General features: G+C 40.6%; 1 protein-coding gene across 2 annotated transcripts in view; it reads left to right on the top strand.

The window, feature by feature from the left end:
- NT5C2 (5'-nucleotidase, cytosolic II) overlaps positions 1 to 22,230 on the top strand; it is a 144,926-nt gene that overhangs the window by 995 nt on the left and 121,701 nt on the right. The window lies entirely within an intron of this gene.

The raw sequence follows: 22,230 nt of genomic DNA, 5'->3' as shown, positions 1-22,230 counted from the left end.
GGGGGAATCCTGTATGCCCATCCCCACTCCGGATCTCTGGATGGAGATGGATTCAGCACAGTCCCCACCACTCTCCATTGAATAACACCCAACTTCTTAATTCATTTACTTTACTTATCCAGCCCTGTAGGTGCTAGAGATTTCAGGCTATGTAAATCCTCATCTGGTTTAGCCGCGACCTTTCCTGTGTGGATCTCTCCTTGGACAAAAGAGGTCTCTGCAAGCATTAAACTCCAGGACTGGGGAAGGGTGCTGGCCACATGGCTGGCCTCCTTTATCGCACAGGGTGTGGGATGGGAGGAGGGGTAGTCAAGGAATGGGACCTGGAGAGATGAAGGCTGGGAGGAGTCAGTGTAGGATCTGTAGTATGCACTCACCTTCTAGCTTATTGTATGTCTCAGGATGTGGTTATGGCTTAGGAGAGGAAGTAAGAAGAACTTTTTAGTAAACCCCAGAATTCCAGACTGCAGGCCTTTCTTGGTTTGGAATCTCAAGAATGTAGTTCTAGGATAAGTTTTAACTTTGTGGGTGGAAATATCACCTGAGACAGACCACTAAAGGAAGGGAGAAGGGGAGTCCATTGGGACTTTGAAACATATTTCTTGGCTTTATGCTTGATGTCATGGAAAATGGTCAGGCTCTGCCACAGCCTGTCTCCCTGGTTCCTCATCGCAGACTGAGACCTGCACTGAATTCTGTGTTCATTGGGTTCAGAAATGCCTGATGAGGGGAAGGATGGAAGAATGCTAGCTAACACAACTGAGTGATTACTCTCTGTTAACCATTGTGCCAGGACTTTTGCATAGGTTACTTCCTTTCTGGCCACTCTTCAGGGTAGCTTTTACCCCCATTTTCGGGCTCAGCTGCAGCACTCTGCACAAGGTCACTAGCAAGCAAACATACATTCTTTCCTCACTACCTAATTCTCCTTCTTAGAGCAATGAGGCTCTTGAAGTCTCATTAATTTCCCTGCTGCCAGCATAAGGCTAAGTGGGCTACTGAAGAGTTTTGACCAGTAACAAAGTAGCAGACTGGGTTGTAATTCAAAGAATCCGAGGTGATGGATTTGAATTGTGGCTTCTGCCACTTACCAAGCCTGTAGGGATAACAACACCTACCTCCCCAAGGTTGTGAAAGATTGAGTTGATGTATGTGAAGGTGCTTGGTAAGCTGTATGCGTATAAGGGGTTCTTGTCATTATTGTCCTCTTTCAAATAGGGGACATTGCTTTGCATCTACCATCAACAGGATATGAATTGGGGCTAGTAATGGGATTGCAGGAAACTGTCATTTCCTGTCACAGACCTTTAGGCTGCTCCTTGGCAAAAAGAAAATAGCCAATCTTGATTGTGGTACCGGGGGCCAGCATGAGTGTCACTGAGTAGAAATGCGACAGATAATTAGATCTTACTTCTTTCTGGGTTCTAGTTCCAATCTCATTTCAACCATGTTATTCGGGACTGAATAACTAAAAATCAGCAATGTCCTGGTTGGAATTTTATTTTTCTTTCTCTTTCCATCCTCCAAAGGAAACAGTACTCCCAAGGTAAAACACACACAATGCAGAAGTAAGGCAAAAGGCCTTAATAATCCAACAAAGGGGTAGTGGCCTGGAAAATATAGAGTGGACTGCGTTTTGTAATTTCTGAACAGCTTATCTTAAGATTCCAAACTGAGATTCTCCCATGGGACTAGTACCTCCCCTTTCTTGGCATACCACCCTACAGGCCCAGATGTTTGGCTTTAATATTTTTAGCACAAAGCTCTATTACCAAGAAGTGTTCTTGGCTGAGCCTCAAACCACAATTCCTTCCAGCTGGCCAGGTTTCTTGAGGGAGTGCCCTGCCCTAGGTAGAGGTTGTGTCTTCATCTTCCTATAATGTCAGACTCAGGCACTGTGGATACATTGGTTAGTCATCCCCAGGTTTTCCCTCATGCCACATCCTCTGTGGCCTCTCTGTGGCATTTGGCAGTGCTCACTACCCTCCTTGGTTTCAAAGACCCAGTTTTTGCTTTTCTGCTTTTCCCTCATAAACTCTTTTTTAGTAGAGGAAGGGAGGCTTGTGGTAGAATCTCTCCCTAAGGGATCTAGCTTTGCATCATGGCTCTTTCTAGCCATCGGACTTTGAATAAATCACTGTCATTTGCTGAACTTAGTTTCTTTATCTGTAAAATTTGTTTAATGTTTATTTTTGAGAGAGAGAGAGAGAGAGAGAGAGTGCACACAAGTGGGGGAGGGGTAGAGGGAGAGGAGAGGGAGACAGGATCCAAACCAGGCTACGTGCAGACAGCAGACAGTCCAATCTAGGGCTCAAACTCACGAACCGTGAGATCATGACCTGAGCCAAAGTCGGATGCTTAACCGACTGAGCCACCCAGCCACCCCTCTTTATCTGTCATATAGATAAAGACTACCTGAATATAGACTATCTGAGTAGTCTCCAAACCTGACTGCTCATTAGAAGTCCCTGGGAACTTAAATTCAGATTCTCGGGCCTTACCCCAGAGAAGAGGTTCTGAGAAGCCTTGACCTGCCTCTCATGAGACTTCTGCAAGGTTTAAATGAGATTATATACACAAAGTGGGTATACGATGACTGCCACGTGCATGCTCAATAAATCATGGCTGTTAGAAGTATCAACTTCTTTATTCATTCAGCAAATATTTCTGAGTGCAAGGCACTAGACTAGGTGCTAGGAATAGGGCAGATGTGGACTCTATTCCATGGGACTGGAAATCTAGCAAGAGAGATAGAGATTAAACAACTAATTACACAGTTATTAGTTATAATTGTGACAAGTGCTCTGAAGGAAGAGTACAAGTTGCTGTGGGGCATATAACAAAAGGCCTGACCTATGCTGATGGTTATCAAATTCTTATTTACAATTTCCAACTTTTTAAAAATTTTATTTTTTTAATGTTTATTTATTTTTGAGAGAGAGAGAGAGAGAGTGTGTGCAAGCAGGGGAAGGGCAGAGAGAGAGGGAGACACAGAATCTGAAGCAGGCTCCAGGCTCTGAGCTGTCAACAGAGTTCGATGAGGGGCTTGAACCCATGAACCGTGAGATCATGACCTGAGTAGAAGTCAGAGGCTTAACCAACTGAGCCACCCAGGCACTCGTCCAATTTCCAAATTTAAACTCACATCTCCAACTGCCTGTTGGACATCCCCTCATGAATGCTTGCTGGTTTTCAAGTACTGTATATCTAAAAGTGGCCTCTAGCCTCTCCACCCCAGCCCACTTGTTAATGTTGACTTTTCTTTCTTTCTTTTTTGTTTATTTATTTATTTGGAGAGAGAGCAGGTGAGGGGCAGAGAGAGAGGGAGAGAAGGAATCTCAAGCAGGCTCTACACTGTCAATGTAGAGCCTGATGCAGGGCTTGAACTCACGAACCGTGAGATCACAACCTGAGCTGAAATCAAGAGTCAGACACTTAACCAACTGAGCCACCCAGGCACCCGTAATGTTGACTTTTCTGTCTTACCCCTGTTCCTTCACTTGTGTACCTCTCTCTTCCTGGTATTTCCTCCTCTGGCCCTGCTTCAACTGTTGATATCCTTAAGGCTCAAATGCCACCTCCCCTGGTATTTTGAATGTAAAGTGATCCTTCCCTCCCATAAACTCTCCTCCTCCTCCCCATAGCCTTTACAATATTCACATGACTTATAATTACCTACCATCTTCTGCTGTTAATTATTTGTGTGCTTGTCTAAACTTAACTGGAAGCCCTTCTGTATTTATGAATCTCTCTCAGCATCTATCACAGTACTAAACACATGTGAGGTGAAAAAAAATGGTTGAAAATTCTTTCCTGTACAACCACTTGGGAAGAGTCTTTGGCATGACACCAAGGGTGCAACCCATAAAAGAAATAAATAAATTTGACTTCATCAAAATTAAAAAAAAATTGTCTGCAAAAGACCTGTTAAGAAGTTGAAAAGACAAGAAGAAGAAGGAGGAGGAGGGGGAGGGGAAGGAGAAGGAGGAGAAGAAAAGACAAACCATAGACTGGGAGAAAATGTGTGCAAATCATACATCCCACAAAGGATTTGTATCCATAATATATACAGAACTCTAAACACAACAGTAAGAAAACAAACATTCCAGTTAGAAAATAGGCAAAAGATTTGAACAGATATTTTACCAAAGGAATATACAGATGGCAAATAAGCATATGAAAATATGTTCAACATCACTAGCCATTAGAAAAATGCAAATTAAAACCCTAATGATATATACTGTCTACCTACTAGAGTGGCTGAAACATAATACTGACAATACCAACTGCTTGCAAGGATTTAAAGTAGCTGGATCTCTTATCTGTTACTGGTAGGATTGTAAAATGGTACACCCATTCTGGAAAACACTTTGGCAATTTCTTATAAAGTTAAACATACATTTGCCATATGACCCAGCAATCTCACTCTTAAGTATTTAGCCTAGAAAAATGAAAATCTACAAAAAAAAATCTGTACATGAATGGTCATAGCAGCTTTCTTGGTAATAGACAAAAACAGAAAACAACCCAAATGTCCTTTAACGGGTGAGTAGATAAACAAACCGTCCAATATGATACTAGTCAGTATTGAAAGGAATCAACTATTGGGGCACCTAACTGGCTCAGTCATTTAAGCATCTGACTTCAGCTCAGGTCATGATCTCATGGTTTATGGTTTGTGAGTTCGAGTCCTGCATCAGGCTCCGTGCTGTCAGCACTGAGCCTGCTTCGCATCCTCTGTTCTCTCTCTCCTCATCCCCTGCTCATGCTCTCTCTCTCTCTCTCAAAAATGAGTAAATATTAAAAAAAAATTTAAGAATCAATTTTAAAAATAAAAAGAATCAACTATTGATGAATAGTTCTCAACAACTTGGATGAATCACAAGGGTATTATGTGGATCTAAAATGTTACATAATATGTGACTCCATTTGTGTAACATTCTCAAAGTGACAAAATTATAGTGATGGAGAACAAATTAGTGGTTGATGGGTTTGGGTTTGGGGAGGATGTGACTAAAAAATGTTAATATGAAGGGTTTTTTTGTGTGTGTGTGTTGATGGAACAGTTCTGTTACTCAAATCTATACATGTGAAAAAATCATAGAATGAGAGAGAAACTAAGAAACCTAGTAAAATCCAAATAGGATCTGTAGTTGAATTAATTTGCTGTGTCAATGTCATTTTCCTGGTTTTGATAATGTACTATGGTTATGTAAGATGTTATCATGGAGAGCAAGCTGGGTAAATGGTACCTGGGAACTTTCTGTACTATTTTTGCAACTTCTTGTGAGTCTTAAACTATTTCAAAGTAAGAAATAGTTCTTTGGAAAAAATATATATATAAATAGGCAAATGTTCTTTGGAGATACATGCTGAAGTATTTTGGGTTGCAGTGTCATGATTTATATAACTTACTCTCAAATGGTTTAGCAAACACACACACACACACACACACACACACACACACACAAATGGGAGATAAAACAAATGTGGCAAAGAGTTAATAGTTGGTGAATACAGATATTTATTGTATTAGTCTTGCAACTTTTCACTAAGTTTGAAAAATTTCAAAATAAAAAGTTAGGAAAATTGGTTAATATATACATGGATAGGTAGACAAAATAAGCAAAAAAGAAAGTGTCACCCAAATCTAGGATTGAAACAATGACCTTCTATCTAATGCTTTCCCAACTTCATCTAATTTAAAATCTTATCCTCCTTCCTTTATGCCTAACAATAGGAAAATCCTGCTTGTTCTGGAGTAACAGAAAAAGGTCAGAATTCATACTCTTGTTGGGAGTACTGTAAGTGCTACTCTGAATCCTTGGTGTTATCCTAATCATTTAACAAATATTTACTGAATCTTGACTGTATGCCGGCTGCTAGAATTACAACAATGAATATAGAAGTGATAAAAAGTGTCACTATTCTCAGATTAAATTTTTTATAAATATACAATCATATACATTTTGTATACTGTTCTGCAGCTTTTTTTTTTTTATGACATTCATTGTGGCTATTTTCCCATAGCAGCTATGTAGATCTATTTACTTCTATTTACAATTCAGTGTAGTGCATGGATGTGCCATAATTTATTTAATCAGTTTCTTGTTGGACTTTTATATTGTTTTTAGTTTTTCCCTATTAAAAACACCCTAAGTTTTGGGGCACCTGGTGGCTCAGTCGGTTGGGTGTCCGACTTCGGCTCAGGTCATGATCTCATGGCTTGTGAGTTTGAGCCCCGCTTTGGGCTCTGTGCTGACAGCTCAGAGCCTGGAGCCTGCTTCGGATTCTCTGTCACTCTGTCACTCCGCCCCTCCCTCACTCATGCTCTGTCTCTCTCTCTCTCTGTCTCTCAAGAATAAATTTTAAAAAACCATTAAAAACACCCTTTTTTAACACACTTTTTAAAACTTTTTAAAAAATTTTTGGGGCGCCTGGGTGACTCAGTCGGTTAAGCGGCCGACTTCGGCTCAGGTCACGATCTCGCGGTATGTGAGTTCGAGCCCCGCGTCAGGCTCTGTGCTGACTGCTCAGAGCCTGGAGCCTGTTTCAGATTCTGTGTCTCCCTCTCTCTGACCCTCCCCCATTCATGCTCTGCCTCTCTCTGTCTCAAAAATAAATAAATGTTAAAAAAAAATAAAAAATAAATAAATAAAATGTTTTATTTATTTTTGAGAGAGAAACCGTGTGAGCAGGGGAGGAGCAGAGAGAGAGACACACACACAGAATCCGAAGCAGACTCCAGGCTCTGAGCTGTCAGCACAGAGCCTGACGCAGGCCTCAAACTCATGAACCGTGAGACCATGACCTGAGCTGAAGTCGGACACTCAACGACGGAGCCACCCAGGTGCCCCCCCCCCCAGTTTTGTAAAAAGAAAGAGAAATAAAATACATCACCTGAATGAAATCCAGCTTCCATCTCTGCTTTGCCTTAAGCCGTCAACCAACATTTATTGAACGCCTACTGTGTGTCCAGCTGCATGTTTGGTGCTGTTTGTGTCCGTGCAGGAGAAGACATGAGACATGGTCACTACTCCTAAGGAGCTTGCACTTAGTTGGAGAGTTATGGCTAATGTGAGGTCCTAATCTAGGGACTACCATAAGGCAGTATGTATTTGACTGCAGACCATATGTGCTAAGAACTCAGAGGGAAGCCCAATCCCTCTCTGTGTCTGGTTTTAGACTAGTTATTTTTTCAGCTAAGTATCTTTAGCCTCCACAAAAAAAATGCTTGCATGAGCACATAATTAAAACAGATAAGGAGGATCATGCCCCAGACTTTCTGGAGAGGGGGAGATGTTTTTAGCAAAGACACATGAAATAACCTGACATCAGGCTAAGTCATACTCCCATTTGTCTTCTGTTCATAAAAATTAAACTATTTTTATCTACATAGAAGATAAAAATAAAGAACTATACATCCATTGGTATGGCTCAATTGGTGATGACACATCAATCTATGTGGTTATAGTTCTGCTTACAAATTTGTGTTTACATGGTTTTGCATTGCATTGTTTGACACACAGTTTTTTTTTTTTTCTTGCACTTGTTCCATATTTTTGCTTAAGGCATTTGGAGTATCTGAGTAACCATTATTATTTAAAAATAAAATCAGGGGCCCCTGGGTGGTTCAGTCGGTTAAGCATCCAACTTTGGCTCAGGTCATGATCTCGTGGTTTGTGAGTTTGAGCCCCACATTGGGCTTTCTGCTGTCAGCATGGAAGCTGCTTCATATAATCTGTCTCCCTCTCTCTCTCTGTCCTTCTCCCACTTGTGCACTCTCTCTCTTTCAAAAATAAATAAATATTTAGAAAAATAAAAATAAAATCAAAACAAGTTTCTGGAAAACAAATCTGTGTTTTGGACTTAGCAATCTCTCTGTGCTTAAGCCTATCCAGAAGGTTCTGTGTACTTGGGTAATTCTCTCTCTCTCCCTCTCTCTCTCTCTCTCTCTCAATCTTTCCCCTTTCCAAAATTATCTGTTCATCTACCTCTTCTAAATCTGAGTGTAGGCTGGGAGTGCCTGAGTGACTCATTCAGTTGAGGGTTCAACTTTGGCTCAGGTCATGATCTCGCAGGTCATGGGTTTGAGCCCCTTGTTGGGTTGCATCGGGTTCTGCGCTGACAGCTCAGAGCCTGGAGCCTGCTTTGGATTCTGTGTCTCCCTCTCTCTCTACCCCTCCCCTGCTGAACCGGAGTGTAAGCTGAGCCAGAGTTGACAGGGCTACACAATTAAGAGAAACAGGGAGACTTGCCTGCTTAGTTATACTTCAGGACCTTGGACAGCTTCTATCCTGTCTGGTGTGCGTGCCTACTTACTAGATTTTGTAGGATGTCAGAATGGAATCGAATTTGAGAAAACCATTTCATCCACCCCCTTCCCTTTTGCTGATGCCCAGAGAAAGGATCCCAGTCAGCAAATATTTCAGGATTATTAACATCCTGGTTGTGAGAGATACAAAAGTCTTAGAGGGCTTTCTTTCCTCCAGCATTACCTGTACCTACATGTCTGCTGATGCCTAAAAAAATCCTTCAGTTCAACTCAGCAAACTTAAGTGTATCAAGCTTTTCCCTCCCTGCAAAGAGATACAGCCTAAATACAGATATACTCTGGGAAGGGGAACAAAGGGACATCAGTCTGAATGAGAAAAATAATCCCTCCTAAGGGCTGGTCTCCACAGGGACTAGAGGAAGAGAGAACAGCAGAGCATTGGAGACCCAAAAGGGGCTAGGGAGGGAAGGGCAGAATGATGTGGAGAAGAAGGCCATTCGGTGAAGTCTGCACTCTGAAAGCAGATGTGGGGAGCTTCACATTGTTCACACCAGTGTGCCCTGAGCACACAAAGGAGAAGCCTCACAATTTCCTAAGATGAGAATACAGAGACCTGTTGTTTTCTCTTCCAAATACGCATAGCAAGAGTCACTAGACCATTTTCAGAAGTTGTTTATGTAATTATTTAATATATTTTTCTTCATTGTTCCTCACAACAAACTTAGGGTTTTATTATCTCTGCTTTTCAAATGAATATACTGAGAAGTTGGGTAACTTGCCTCAAGTGACACAGGTAGAAAATGGCAGAGCTGAGTCTTGAACCCAGTTTCTTTGACTCCAAGCTGGTGGTTTTTCCATCATACTGCATCCCTAATGGAGTCTTTGTAATTTAATTTTTTTTAACGTTTATTTATTTTTGAGACAGAGAGAGACAGAGCATGAACGGGGGAGGGTCAGAGAGAGGGAGACACAGAATCTGAAACAGGCTCCAGGCTCTGAGCTGTCAGCACAGAGCCCGACGCGGGGCTCGAACTCACGGACCGTGAGATCATGACCCGAGCCGAAGTCGGCCGCTTAACCGACTGAGCCACCCAGGCGCCCCTAATGGAGTCTTTTTGTGTGTATGGTAAAATATACGTAACATGGATTTTACTATTTCTTTTTTAAATTTTTTTATTAAAAAAATTTTTTTAGCATTCATTTTTTGAGAGGCAGAGAGAGACAGTATGAGTGGGAAAAGGACAGAGAGAGAGAGAGGGAGACACAGAATCCAAAGCAGGCTTCAGGCTCTGAGCTGTCAGCATAGAGCCTGATGTGGGGCTCGAACTCATGAACAGTGAGATCATGACCTGAGCCGAAGTCAGACACTTAACCAACTGAGCCACCCAGGTGCCCCATTTAAGAAAAAAATTTTTTTATGTTTATCTGTTTTTGAGAGACAGAGCACGAGTGGGGGAGGGGCAGAGAGAGAGGGAAACAAAATCTGAAGCAGGCTCCAGGCTCTGAGCTGTCAGCACACAGCTGATGCAGGACTCGAAATCATGAGCCATGAGATCATGATCTGAGCTGAAGTTGGACACTTAACCAACTGAGCCATCCAGGCACCCTGAATTTTACTATTTCAGTGATTTTAAAATGTACATTTCAGTGGTGTTAAGTACATTCATAATGTTGTATTAGCATCACCACTAGATACTGGCCACTATTTCTAAAACTTTTTCATCATTCCAAATAGAAATTTTCTAACCATTAAGTAATAACTCTCCAATTTGCCCAGACCCCAGCCCTTGGTAGCTCCTATACTACATTCTTTCTCTTTGATTTTGACTATTCTAGATACCTCATGTAAGTGGAATGATACAATATTTATTTTGTGTCTGAATTATTTTATTCAGGATAGTGTCTTCAAGATTCAACCATGTTGTAGCATGCATGTATTAGAACTTCATTTCTGGGGGTGCCTGGGTGGCTTAGTTGATTGAATGTCCGACTCTTGATTTCAGTTCAGGTCATGATCTCAGTTTGTGAGTATGAGCCCTGTTTTGGTCTCTGTGTTGGCAGTGTGGAGCCTGCTTGGGATTCTCTCTCTTTCCCTCTCTTTCTGCTCTCCCCTGCTCGGTCTCTCTCTCTCTCTCTCTCTCTCTCTCTCTCTCTCAAAATAAATAAATAAAATGTTTTTTAAAAAGAACTTCATTTCTGGGCTGCTGGGTGGCTCAGTCAGTTAAGTATCTGACTCTTGATTTCAGCTTAGGTCATGATCTCATGGTCATGAGATCAAGCCCCAAGTCAGGTTCTATGCTGACAGGGCAGAACCTGCTTAATATCCTCTCTCCCTTCTCTCTCTGCTCCCCTGCTCATGTTCTCTCTCTCTCTCTCTCTCTCTCTCTCAAAATAAATAAATAAATAAACTTAAAAAAATTAATTTCTCTTTATGGCCTAATAGAGTCTTATGGTTGCAAAGGACAGATTCACTCAGGCCATCAGAAGTAATGAGGGGTTATTGTAAGCAACCTTGGAGAATTAAGGAAGACAGAAATCTCAGCAAAAAGGCTAGAAGTTTAGGAATAGCCATATGGCTGGGCTTATTGTGGACTTAAATACAGTTTGGAATCTGATCAGCACAACTCTAGGGACCAAAATATCTCATTGCCCCCTTAGTGGCAGGAATTTGCTATTTTCTGATACTCAGCTACTTTGCCAACTCAGTGATATTCTGCTTCCACAGCTTCTGTATGGTCTGGCACTACCAACCACCTACTTCTTACTCTTTGAGAAGCAACATTCAGGCTTTTGTTGACTCCAGATTTCTACTAGTTTAATGATATGCTGTCTTTTTTCTGTGCCCTTCCCTTCCTGTGCCTACTATCAACTGATAAACTGTTTTCAAAAATCTCTATTTTCTGATTTGGCCTGGTTAATCTCCAATCATCTCATACCACCTCATAAGCCACTTGCCCACCTACAAATTAGCTGCCCTTGAGTCAAGCATCTTTCCCTTCTCTGATCAGTTATGGCCAGGGTGATAAGTCACAAGCTATTGAATGTTTTTTTTTAATGTTTATTTTTGAGAGAGAGAGAGAGAGAAATGGAACAGAGCATGAGTTCAGGAGGGGCACAGAGAGAGAGAGAGAGAGAGAGAGAGAGAGAGAGAGAGAGAGATACAGAATGCAAAGCAGGCTCCAGGCTCTGAGCTGTCAGCACAGAGCCTGAGATGGGGCTCAAACTCATAAGCTATGAGATCATGACCTGAGCTGAAGTCGGATACTTAACTGACTGAGCCACCCAGGCGCCCCTTGAGTTTTTTTTAAGTTTATTTAATCTATTTTGAGAGAAGGAGAGAGCATGTGCACATGTGTGTGCAAGCAGGGGAGGGGCAGAGAGAGAGGAGAGAGAATCCCAAGCAGGCTCTGCACTGTCAATGCAGAGCCTGACATGGGGCTCAAACCCATGAACCATGAAATCATGATCTGAGCTCAAGTCGGACACTTACCTGACTGAGCCATCCAGGCATTCCTTGAATATGGGTTTTAATGGTAAAGGCCTGCCTCTCTCAGCAGGAGTTTGGGAGCATAGCAGGCAGGTGCCCAGGGAGTCATTGACTTCATCCTTCTATGTCAGCTCTGCTATGCTCTACTATGAGGCTGTCCATTGCACATTCTATGGCCTGCATCTTCTTCTGTGACTTCACAAGTCATGGAGCAGAGGTGTATATTCTGAGTTGATGTGTACTCTACAGATACTTCTGCACATATTGTTAAAATTATACAAATAATTATCATATGGTGATATGTAGTTTGGAGTTGCTTGAAATATCCTCATCTTATTTCAAGCTGCCTACTTACAGTTTCTGAATGGGGTTGTTTCTTTCAAGACTGGAAGTCTGTTTTCAGTTCTCTTGCCAAGTCCACAGTAACAGTAAGATAGAACACAGGTGTTAGCAAATCCATGAAGTGGGTTCCACTTCCCATAAACTGTAATAAAAAAGACTGGATTATGGGGATCAGTATATTCCTAGTTCTGGGACTATGACAGAGAATCTAGTGCTCATAAATAGCACATAAATATCTCATGTCCACTTTCTTCCCACTACATTTCCCAACCTCTCTTGTAGTTAGGGTAGGGCATGTGTCTAATTCTGGCTGAAGGGTTATGAGAAGAAGTGATACATGTTCTCTATACTTTCTCTTCCTGGAAGGTATGAGTTGAGTTGGCAGAACCCACAACAGCAGACTGGATCCCTGAATCATTGTTTGGAATGGTGCTGCTCTGGGAAGTCTCTGGACTTAAAGAGGACATTTTGTGAGTAGGAAATAAACTTCTATGGGTTACACCCTAGAGACTGGGGTTTGACTATTACTGTAGCATACCCTAGAGTCACCTTGACTAGTACAGTCACTAACAGTGTGAGCTTGGGCAAGTTAGTGTCCTCAGTTTTCATCTTCCTCTTCTGAAATACAAGAGTTGCCCCTGATAATCTCAAAGGTCACCTTCTAAGATTCTCTGATTCTTTTTTTTTTTTTAATGTTTATTTATTTTTGAGAGAGAGAGAGACAGAATGCGAACAGGGGAGGTTTAGAGAGAGAGACACACACCGAATTTGAAGCAGACTTCAGGCTCTGAGCTGTCCGCACACAGCCTGACGTGGGGCTTGAACCCATGGACAGCATGATCATGACCTGAGTTGAAGTCGGACACTTGACCAACTGAGCCACCCAGGTGCCCCTAAGATTCCCAGATTCCTAATTGACCATGTCCTGTTGCAAGGTTTTCTGTCTACTTCTTTATATTCTTACTGCCATTGATGTATATTCTTTTTCACTTGGTCATTCTAAAAGTCTTCTAACTACACCCCCTGTGTCCAGGCTTATGCAGTTCATGCCTCCCACTTCCTCAGTATGGATTATGTCACCTTCTGCCTCAAAAGCCTTCACTAGTTACCCACCATCTGCTGAACAAAGACTATGTGATGTCTGATATTTGAAGTCCTTGATGATCTGTGGTTAGTTATTTGTGCAGACTGCTCTTCCCTCAACTGTACTGTAGATTCCTTGAGGTCCAGTGCCATGCATATCTGATTCACTTTATAGCCTCTTACACAGCTAATGCCTGTTGAAGTATAAAGTTATATATCTCCAAGCTAGGAATGAGGCCCTAATAAAATGATAGAAACCATCAAATGAATTTCATTGGTGTTGTTTGCCAGGAGCATACCTATGTTCTGCATAGTGGTAACATGCAGAACATGTGTATTTTAAAATGCAGAATATGTGTGCTAAAATCCATATCCAAAGTTGATTGAAGACTATCTGAAAGGCATTGTGCAGTAAGGGAGGTAAAGGAGTTACAAGGCAAGGTCCCTGCCCTCCAGGGAATGAGAGGTGGGGGAATGTATGCTGGAAGCAGTCTGCTTAGAACAGCAAAGGAGTCCTTAAAGTGGCTTCCTAAAGATAGCATAACTGGTTCTTTGGGCTGGACCTGGAAACAGCCCTTCTTCAAAGTGCTGTGATTCAGACCCCACTGGTTTCATCCCTATAGTGCCATGAGGGACCTCTGGTAGGCCCAAGACACAGGCAGAGGAGAAAAAAAGGTGGAATCAGAATAGAGAAAAGAAAGAAAGAGGAAGAGAAGGAAAGCAAAGGAGAAAATAAGATTAAAGGAAGTTCATTACCCAAGAATTTAACATCTACATCCTACTTCTTAGTTCAGATAGCATTTTCACAAGAATCCTGCAAGGTGGCTATTGATATTTTTATTCTGCTGATGAGAAAAAAGAGCGAAATGTCAAGAGACTTGCTCAGGGTCACAAATTGAGGCTTCTAACTTAAAACCTTGTACTGTGTTCTCAGTTGTCTCTCCAGCAAGAGAAAGTACCGCAACTCCTATACCATGAAGTAAATTATGATAGTGATAGGTTAAGACCCAAAGGAGAGAAGCAGAAAATCATTATTAGAACACCACAGTAATAATTGCTACAAGCAAGATCTACTGATGAAGCTAATGTCAGTGGGCAAAACTTTAAGGAGAAACAGGATATTGCCATAGCTTCAAAGTATAGGCTCCAAAATATTTATTAATTATCTTTTTTTAAACATATGTCCAAAAATCCTTTGATCTTCCTTTCTCCACAATGTAAAGCTTAATTTCCCTCCCCTTACATGTAGGCTAGATTTAGTGGTATGTTTCTAATGAATATAGTTGGAATCAGGAAAGAGCCAAATAGGAACTAAATTAGTCTCTGTGAGCCATACAGTCTATTTTGCAACAGTTCATCTCTGCTATTGTAGCATGAAAGCTACAGCCACAGAAAATATATAAACAAATGAATGTGGCTGTGTACCAATAAAACTTTATTTACCTAACAGACCAATAAAACTTTGTTTATAAAAACAGGCACTGAGCTGGATTTGGTTTTCCAGCCATTAGTTTGCTGACCTCTGGAATAGTATATGGAAAGGAAAAAAATCATAATTCTGCAGTAGAGAAACATTGCAGATACTACCTTAACCAAGCGATCAGGTTAACATTACTAGTATTAAGTCATATTGAAATGATGTCAACAAAACAGCAGAGTAAGAAACTCCAAAAGTTCAACCCTTCATAATAGCAACAAAAAAATGTGGCAAAAACTGTCAGAGTCGACTTTTTCAGAACACTGGACACTAATAACCTATAATAAGGAAGGAGATTAAGTCAATAATGAAAAAACTCTTAACAAAAACAACAGAACCCCAGGACCAGATGCTTCCACTGGTAAATTCTATCAGATGTTTAAAGAAGAATCAGCACTAATTCTTCTCAAACTTTTTCAAAAAATTCAAGAACACTTCTTAACTCATTATATGAGGCCAGTATTGTCCTGATACCAAAGCCAAACAAAGATAACAAATTAAAAGAAAACTACAGACTAATATCCTTTATGGATACAGCTGCAAAAAAATCCTCAGTAAAATACTAGCAAACTGATCCAAGCAAGTATGATGAGAGGATCACACCTCATGACCAAGTGAGATTTACCCCAGCAATGCAATGGTGGCTCAACATGTGAAAATCAATATAATATACCCTATTAATAGAATAAAGGACAAAAACTACACGTGATCATTTCAATAGATGCAGAAAAATTGTTTGACAAAATCCAACACCCTTTCATGGTAAAACACCCAACAAACTAGAAATACAAAGGAACTTTCTAAACCTGATAAAAACCATGTACAAAAAAACCCATAGTTGGGGTGCCTGGGTGGCTCAGTTGGTTAAGCATCCGACTTCGGTTCAGGTCATGATCTCATGGTTGGTGAGTTTGAGCCCCACTTTGGGCTCTCTGCTGTCAGCACGGAGCCTGCTTTGGATCATCTGTCCCCTCAACCCTCCTCAAGCCCCCCGCCATCCCGCGCTTTGTGCCTCCCCTGCTCATTCTCTCTCTCTCCCTCTCTCTCTCTCTCTCTCAGTAAATAAACAAAAACTTAAAAAAAAATAGTTAGCATCATATGGTGAAAGGTGGAAAGCTTTCTTCCTAAGATCAGGAAAAGACAAAGATACCCACTCTTTCCACATGTACCTAACATTGTACTGGAAGTTCTAGCCAAGGAATTAGGCAAGAAACAAAAGTTAAAACTTCTTCAGATTAGAAAGAAGAAGTAAAACTATTCCTATTCACAGATGACATGATTTTATATAGAGAAAAACCTAAAGAATCCACAAAAACATATTCAAGTTAAACAAATTCAGCAAGGTTGCAGGATACAAGATCAGTGTATACCCAAATCAATTGTATTTCTAAAAACTAGCAATTAAAAAGCTGAAAATTAAAATTTAAACATTCTACTCATGGGGTGCCTGGCTGGCTCAGTCAGTAGAGAGTGTGACCCTTGATCTGAGGGTTGTGAGTTCAAGCCCCATGTTAGGCATGGAGCCTACTTAAAGATAAAGATTTAAAAAATAAGCAAAACAAAAATTCCACTTATAATGTATTAAAAAGAATAAATACTTAGAAATAAAGTTAACAAAAGAAATTTTAAAATCTCAGCTGCCTCTTTACGGCTGGACATGGACCAACTGATTCTAAAATTCATATGGCATTGCAAGGGACCCTGAATAGCCAAACTGATCCTAAAAAAAAGAAGAACAAAGTTGGAGGACCCACAGTTCTTGATTTCAAAACTTAATTACAAAGTTATACTAATTCAAATAGTGTTGGGCTGGCATAGGATAGACTTATAAATCAATGGGATTTAAGGGTACAGAAATAATCCTGTACATTTTAGCTCACTTGATTTTTGACAAGGATGCCAAGAGCATTCAATGGGGAAAGAATGGTCTTTTCAACAAATGATTTTGGGACATGTGGATAGATGCATGCAAAAGAATGAAGTTGACCCTGTATTAATCTGCTAGGGTTGCCATAGTACTATGCACCGGATGGCTTACATGACAGAAATTAATTTTCTCACACTTCTGGAGGTTAAAAGTCTAAGATCAAGGTGTTGGCAGAGTCAATTTCTTCAGAAGCCTCTCTCCTTTGGTTGTAGATGGCAATGTTTTCATGTGGTCTTTCCTCTGTGCCTGCCTGTGTCCTTGTCTCCTCTTCTTACAAGGAGACCAGTCATACTGGATTAGGACCCCCAGCAAAGACCACATTTCACCTTCATTACCTCTTGAAGACCATATCTCCAAATACAGTCACATTCTCAGGTACTGGACAGTAGGACTCCAACACATGAATTTTGGAGCACACACTTCAGCATGCGACAGTGACCTTGGGAGTCCAGCTCAGAGCATTACAGAGAATCAGAGGAGCAAGCTCTCCGCAGGGAGAGGCAGGATGTTTCAGGTTGTGCGTGGAGGGTTTTCATCAGCTGCACACATGGCAGTGAGAGAGGCAGCAGCTCCTGAAACAGGTTCTCTGGTGAATGGAAATGTGTTTCAGTTCTCTGTTCTTAAAGTACTCAGAAACAATATTGGCTGCTTTGGTTTGCATAAAACTGGGCATGTTGGACAACTTAAGGGGAGAAATGGATATTGGGCTTTCTGCTAATCTAGCATATTAGGTGACCAAGCTGATTTTCTTTTGAAAAGTAGAAGACATGTGGCTGTATTTGACCCCTAGACTGGCGGTTCTGGCTGTTTCAGGTCGTGCTGGTCAGATAAATTGAAACTGGGCCTCTGAGGAACAGTTGTTTCATATCTTGTCATGACAGGCACCCCCTACTTTTCCAAAGTTCGCATCATACCACTTGCTTTTATGAAAGACCTGCATTAATACCTGTTTTCTCTAACCAAAAGGAATCCAAAGAGGATTTATGCGAAAAGTGAAAATACTGTTCTGGGTTTGTTTTGCAGTGAGCCCTTAGAGAGGCAATGTGCACACTGAGCAGCAAGAGTGGCCCCACCACACTCCTTCCCCGGCAGCTACACTCAGCGTCTCAGCATACAGCTATGTCTGCGAGCATCTGTGCTTTACTGCAGTTTGTTTTGTGCATCTGTTGGCAAGATGTGTCTTTTTTTTTTTTTTTTTTTTTTTTTTAAGATGTGTCTTAAGGTATCAGAAAAGCCATGGGGCACCTGGGTGGCTCAGTCAATTAAGCATCCGACTTTCTTTGGAGAGCAGGACTAGGATAGTGGAAAACAGGAATCCTAAAGTGACTAGAAGGACCCCTATCCTTCAGAGAAGGCTGTCTCTGCACACACCTACACCCACACCATGTATCTTAGTATTTTGTAAAACAGGACCACACCCTATTCCTGCTCATCACAGATAATGTGACTTTCTTCATCATTTGAGACAATTTGTTTCTCAGCCTTTCCAGTATTGTTACTGCTTCTCAGTCCCCACAGGCAGACACATGCTGAGTGTTCTGTAATGGATATTTAGTGATCTATCATTTTTATTGCTCAAGTAAATTCATTTTTAAGAAATTCATTAGGATACAGGGCGCATGGGTGGTTCAGTCAGTTAAGCATCCGACTTAGGCTCAGGTCATGATCTCACGGTCTGTGAGTTCGGTCGGGCTCTGTGCTGACAGCTCAGAGCCTGGAGCCTGCTTCAGATTCTGTGTCTCCCTCTTTCTCTGCCCCTCCCCTGCTCACATTCTGTCTGTCTGTCTGTCTGTCTGTTTGTCTCTCTTTCAAAAATAAATAAACATCGGGGCACCTGGGTGACTCAGTCAGTTAAGTGTCTGACTTCAGCTCAGGTCATGATCTCACGGTCTGTGAGCTCAAGCCCCATGTTGGGCTCTGTGCTGACAGCTCAGAGCCTGGAGTCTGCTTCAGATTCTGTGTCTCCCTCTCTCTGCCCCTACCCTGCTCACGCTCTGTCTCTCTCTTTCTCTCAAAAATAAATAAACATTAAAATAATAAATAAATAAATAAATAAATAAATAAATAAACATTTAAAAATTAAAAAAGAAATTAATTAGGATAAATTATTCCTGCTCTAGGAGCTTGTGATTAATGACTTGGTGCTTTTAAAATGTTTCCTAGACATGTAGGCAGTGTCAGGACCTAATTTGAAGGCTTTTTTACCCCCTCTGTGTCCTCATGTAGGGGAATGTATTCTCTCTCTCTCTCATAAAAAATAGATTTAAAGTAATAGGTAGATTATAGCAACTCCTTCAGAGATTCTCTCAAAATTAAGGCTCTTGTGATAATTAGAGAAAGAAGTCTCAGAGCTTCCATTCAACCTTGTGAAAAGAACAAAGGTTTGTTTTTTCTCCCAATTTTTTGTTATAATTCTGTATTCTTTTTAAAAATTTAACTTTTACCTCATACTTTTCTTTTTTTATGTTTATTTATTTATTTATTTTTGAGAGAGAGAGAGAGAGAGAGAGAGCAAGAGATTGTGACAGGGGAGGGGCAGAGGGAGAAGGAGATGGAGAATCTCAAGCAGGCTTTGCACAGCCAGCACAGAGCCCAATGCTGGGCTCAGTCTCACAAACCATGAGATCATGACCTGAGCTGAAATCAATAGTCAGACACTTAACTGAACCACCCAGGCATCCCATCTCATATTTTTCATGTTGATAAACAGTCTTCAAATATTTTTAAAATTATTATTCACAATTTTTACTTTTTTTAGGAATCTCTATACCCATGGGGCTCGCATGAACCCGAGATCAAGAGTCACATGCTTTTCTGACTGAGCCTGCCAGGTGCGCCATAAAAATGTTTTACTTTTAATAGCTGTATTATAGCCCACCAAATTGACATAATTTACTTAGTCATTACTCAATAGCTAGACATTTAACTTTTTTGTTCCCCATTTTACCATTGTAAAAACATTGCAATGAGTATTTTTTTCAATTTTTTTCTTCTTTACATTTATTAAGGCAGATTCCCAGAAGCAGGATCATTATGTTAAGATACACAAACATATTTTGCAAAACTATTTTTTAAAATGGTTGTGCCAGGGGCGCCTGGGTGGCGCAGTCGGTTAAGTGCCCGACTTCAGCCAGGTCACGATCTCGCGGTCCGTGAGTTCGAGCCCCGCGTCAGGCTCTGGGCTAATGGCTCTGGGCTAATGGCTCTGGGCTAATGGCTCGGAGCCTGGAGCCTGTTTCCGATTCTGTGTCTCCCTCTCTCTCTGCCCCTCCCCCGTTCATGCTCTGTCTCTCTCTGTCCCAAAAATAAATAAAAAACGTTGAAAAAAATTAAAAAAAAAAATAAAATGGTTGTGCCAATGTATTACTTGGAAATTTCTTAGTATATTTATTTTACTATACACTCACCAACATGGAGCATTACAATTTTAAAACTTTGTTAACTAAAAAGTATATATATATTAGTAAAAAAAGTATATATGTATATGTATATATGTATATATATATATATATATATATATATATATATATATTCATTCTAGTTTAATATATACATATATTTCCTGACTTTTTATTTTGAAGTATTTCAAATCTTTAGGCAACTTTGAGTAATACAATGAATACTAGATGCCCTTTCCTTAGATTGAATTGTTAACATTTTGCCATAATTGCTTTCACTCTCCGTACAGATAATATGTGCATACATAAAGCTTTTCCTAAACCATTTGAATTAGTTGTGGGCATCATGACACTTCACTCCTAAATACTTTAGCAAGTATCTCCTAAGAACATGCATGTTCTCATACGTAGCCACAACATAATTATCATTCTTGGAAAATTTAACATGGATACATGTTCTAATACATATATATGTATATATATACACACACACACACACACACACACACACTCACATATTATATATATATATACACATATATAAATTATATATATGTGTATATATATATATACACATATGTGTTCATGTTCAAATTTCCCAATTGTCTTTTTAGCGGTTTTTGTTTTTTGTTTTTGGATCATACACTGCATTTGATCTATCTCTTTGATCTCTCTTAATCCATAACAGTTTTCCAGTCTTTGTGTGTGTGTGTGTGTGTGTGTGTGTGTGTGCGTGTGCGGGTTTTTGTTTTTAAGTAGGGCCATGCTGGGCATAAAGCTTGAACTCACGACCCTAAGATCAAGACCTGCGCTGGGATCAAGAGTTGGGTAAATAACAAACTGAGCCACCCAGGTGTCCCTTTCTTTGGTATTTTTTACATTGATACTTTGAAGCATCCAGGCCAGTTGTGTTTTGTTTGTTTGTTTTTTCAGCCCAGTTGTTTTATTTTTGTCTAACTCTTTTTTCATGTTTAGATTCAAGTTAGACACCTTGGGCAGTAACATGATGTAGCCAATATTATGTCCTTCCTAGTGCATCACATTTGGAGACTAGTGGTTATTAGATGGTCTTGTCATGTTAAAGTTTTATTTTTGTGACAGTTTTGACATACAATTATTATTTCCTAGGAAGGACAACACCTTCCAAACTACTGCCTGACAGGAATCAGGCTGTTTCTAAAGGAAGGGGAGAAGGAAGAAACACCAGTTGAGCACTTACTCTATTCCAGGGAGTTTGCCAAAGGTGTTTACAGAAGGCTTTTTTTCCCCTCTGTTTCCTCATTTAGGGGAATGTGTTCGCTCTTTCTCTCTCTTTCTCTGTCTCATAAACATAGATTTAAAATAATAGGTAGATTATAGCAACACCTTCAGAGATTCTCTCAAAATTAAGGCTCTTGTGATAATTAGAGAAAGAAGTCTCAGAGCTTCCATTCAACCTTGTGAAAAGAACAAAGGTTTATTTTTCCTCCTAATTGTTTGTTATAACCCAGGTGTTATTATCTACGTTTCACACTTAAAGACTCTAAGGCTTAACGAGGCCAATTAACAACTTAAAGTTCCAGAAACTGGTGGAGCTGAAGTTTAATACAGGTTAGTCTTAATTTAAATCTCATGTTTATTCCACATACCATGCTTTCTTAAATCTATGTCCAGAATGAGATGGAGTATCCTCCTATAGACCCATCCAGCATGGGGTAGAGAATGGATGGCAAATACAAAGCTTGTGTGTCACCATTCTCCATTCCTTACACATGACAGACATTACTAATCAAATTCACCACTTAACCCTCTAAGCCCCGCTGTTCTGAATTCCTTCCCAAGTTACAATGCCAGGCAGGTGCTGATCATTGAGAAGAGTTGGCACGGGAGACGGAATTTATTCTGTGGATTTGTAATTAGGCACACATGGGCTCAAACCCATACTCTACCACTTAGTAGCCATGTGACTTTAACCAAGTTAGTTAACCTTTCTGAGGCTCAGTTTTTTTCTCTACAAATTGAAATATGTAATTGGCAGTAGAGTTGCATTAGAATTATCATGAGGCTTGGGGCGCCTGGGTGGCTCAGTCGGTTGAGTGTCCGACTTCGGCTCAGGTCACAATCTCGCGGTCCGTGAGTTCGAGCCCCGCGTCGGGCTCTGGGCTGATGGCTCAGAGCCTGGAGCCTACTTCCGATTCTGTGTCTCCCTCTCTCTCTGCCCCTCCCCCGTTCATGCTCTGTCTCTCTCTGTCTCAAAAATAA

This window comes from Panthera pardus, unplaced genomic scaffold, assembly GCF_024362965.1.
Source record: "Panthera pardus isolate Hobbes unplaced genomic scaffold, ASM2436296v1 HiC_scaffold_22, whole genome shotgun sequence".
NCBI lineage: Eukaryota > Metazoa > Chordata > Mammalia > Carnivora > Felidae > Panthera > Panthera pardus.
The sequence above is the reverse complement of the archived record's forward strand: the minus strand, read 5'-3'. Positions and strand labels throughout refer to the sequence as shown.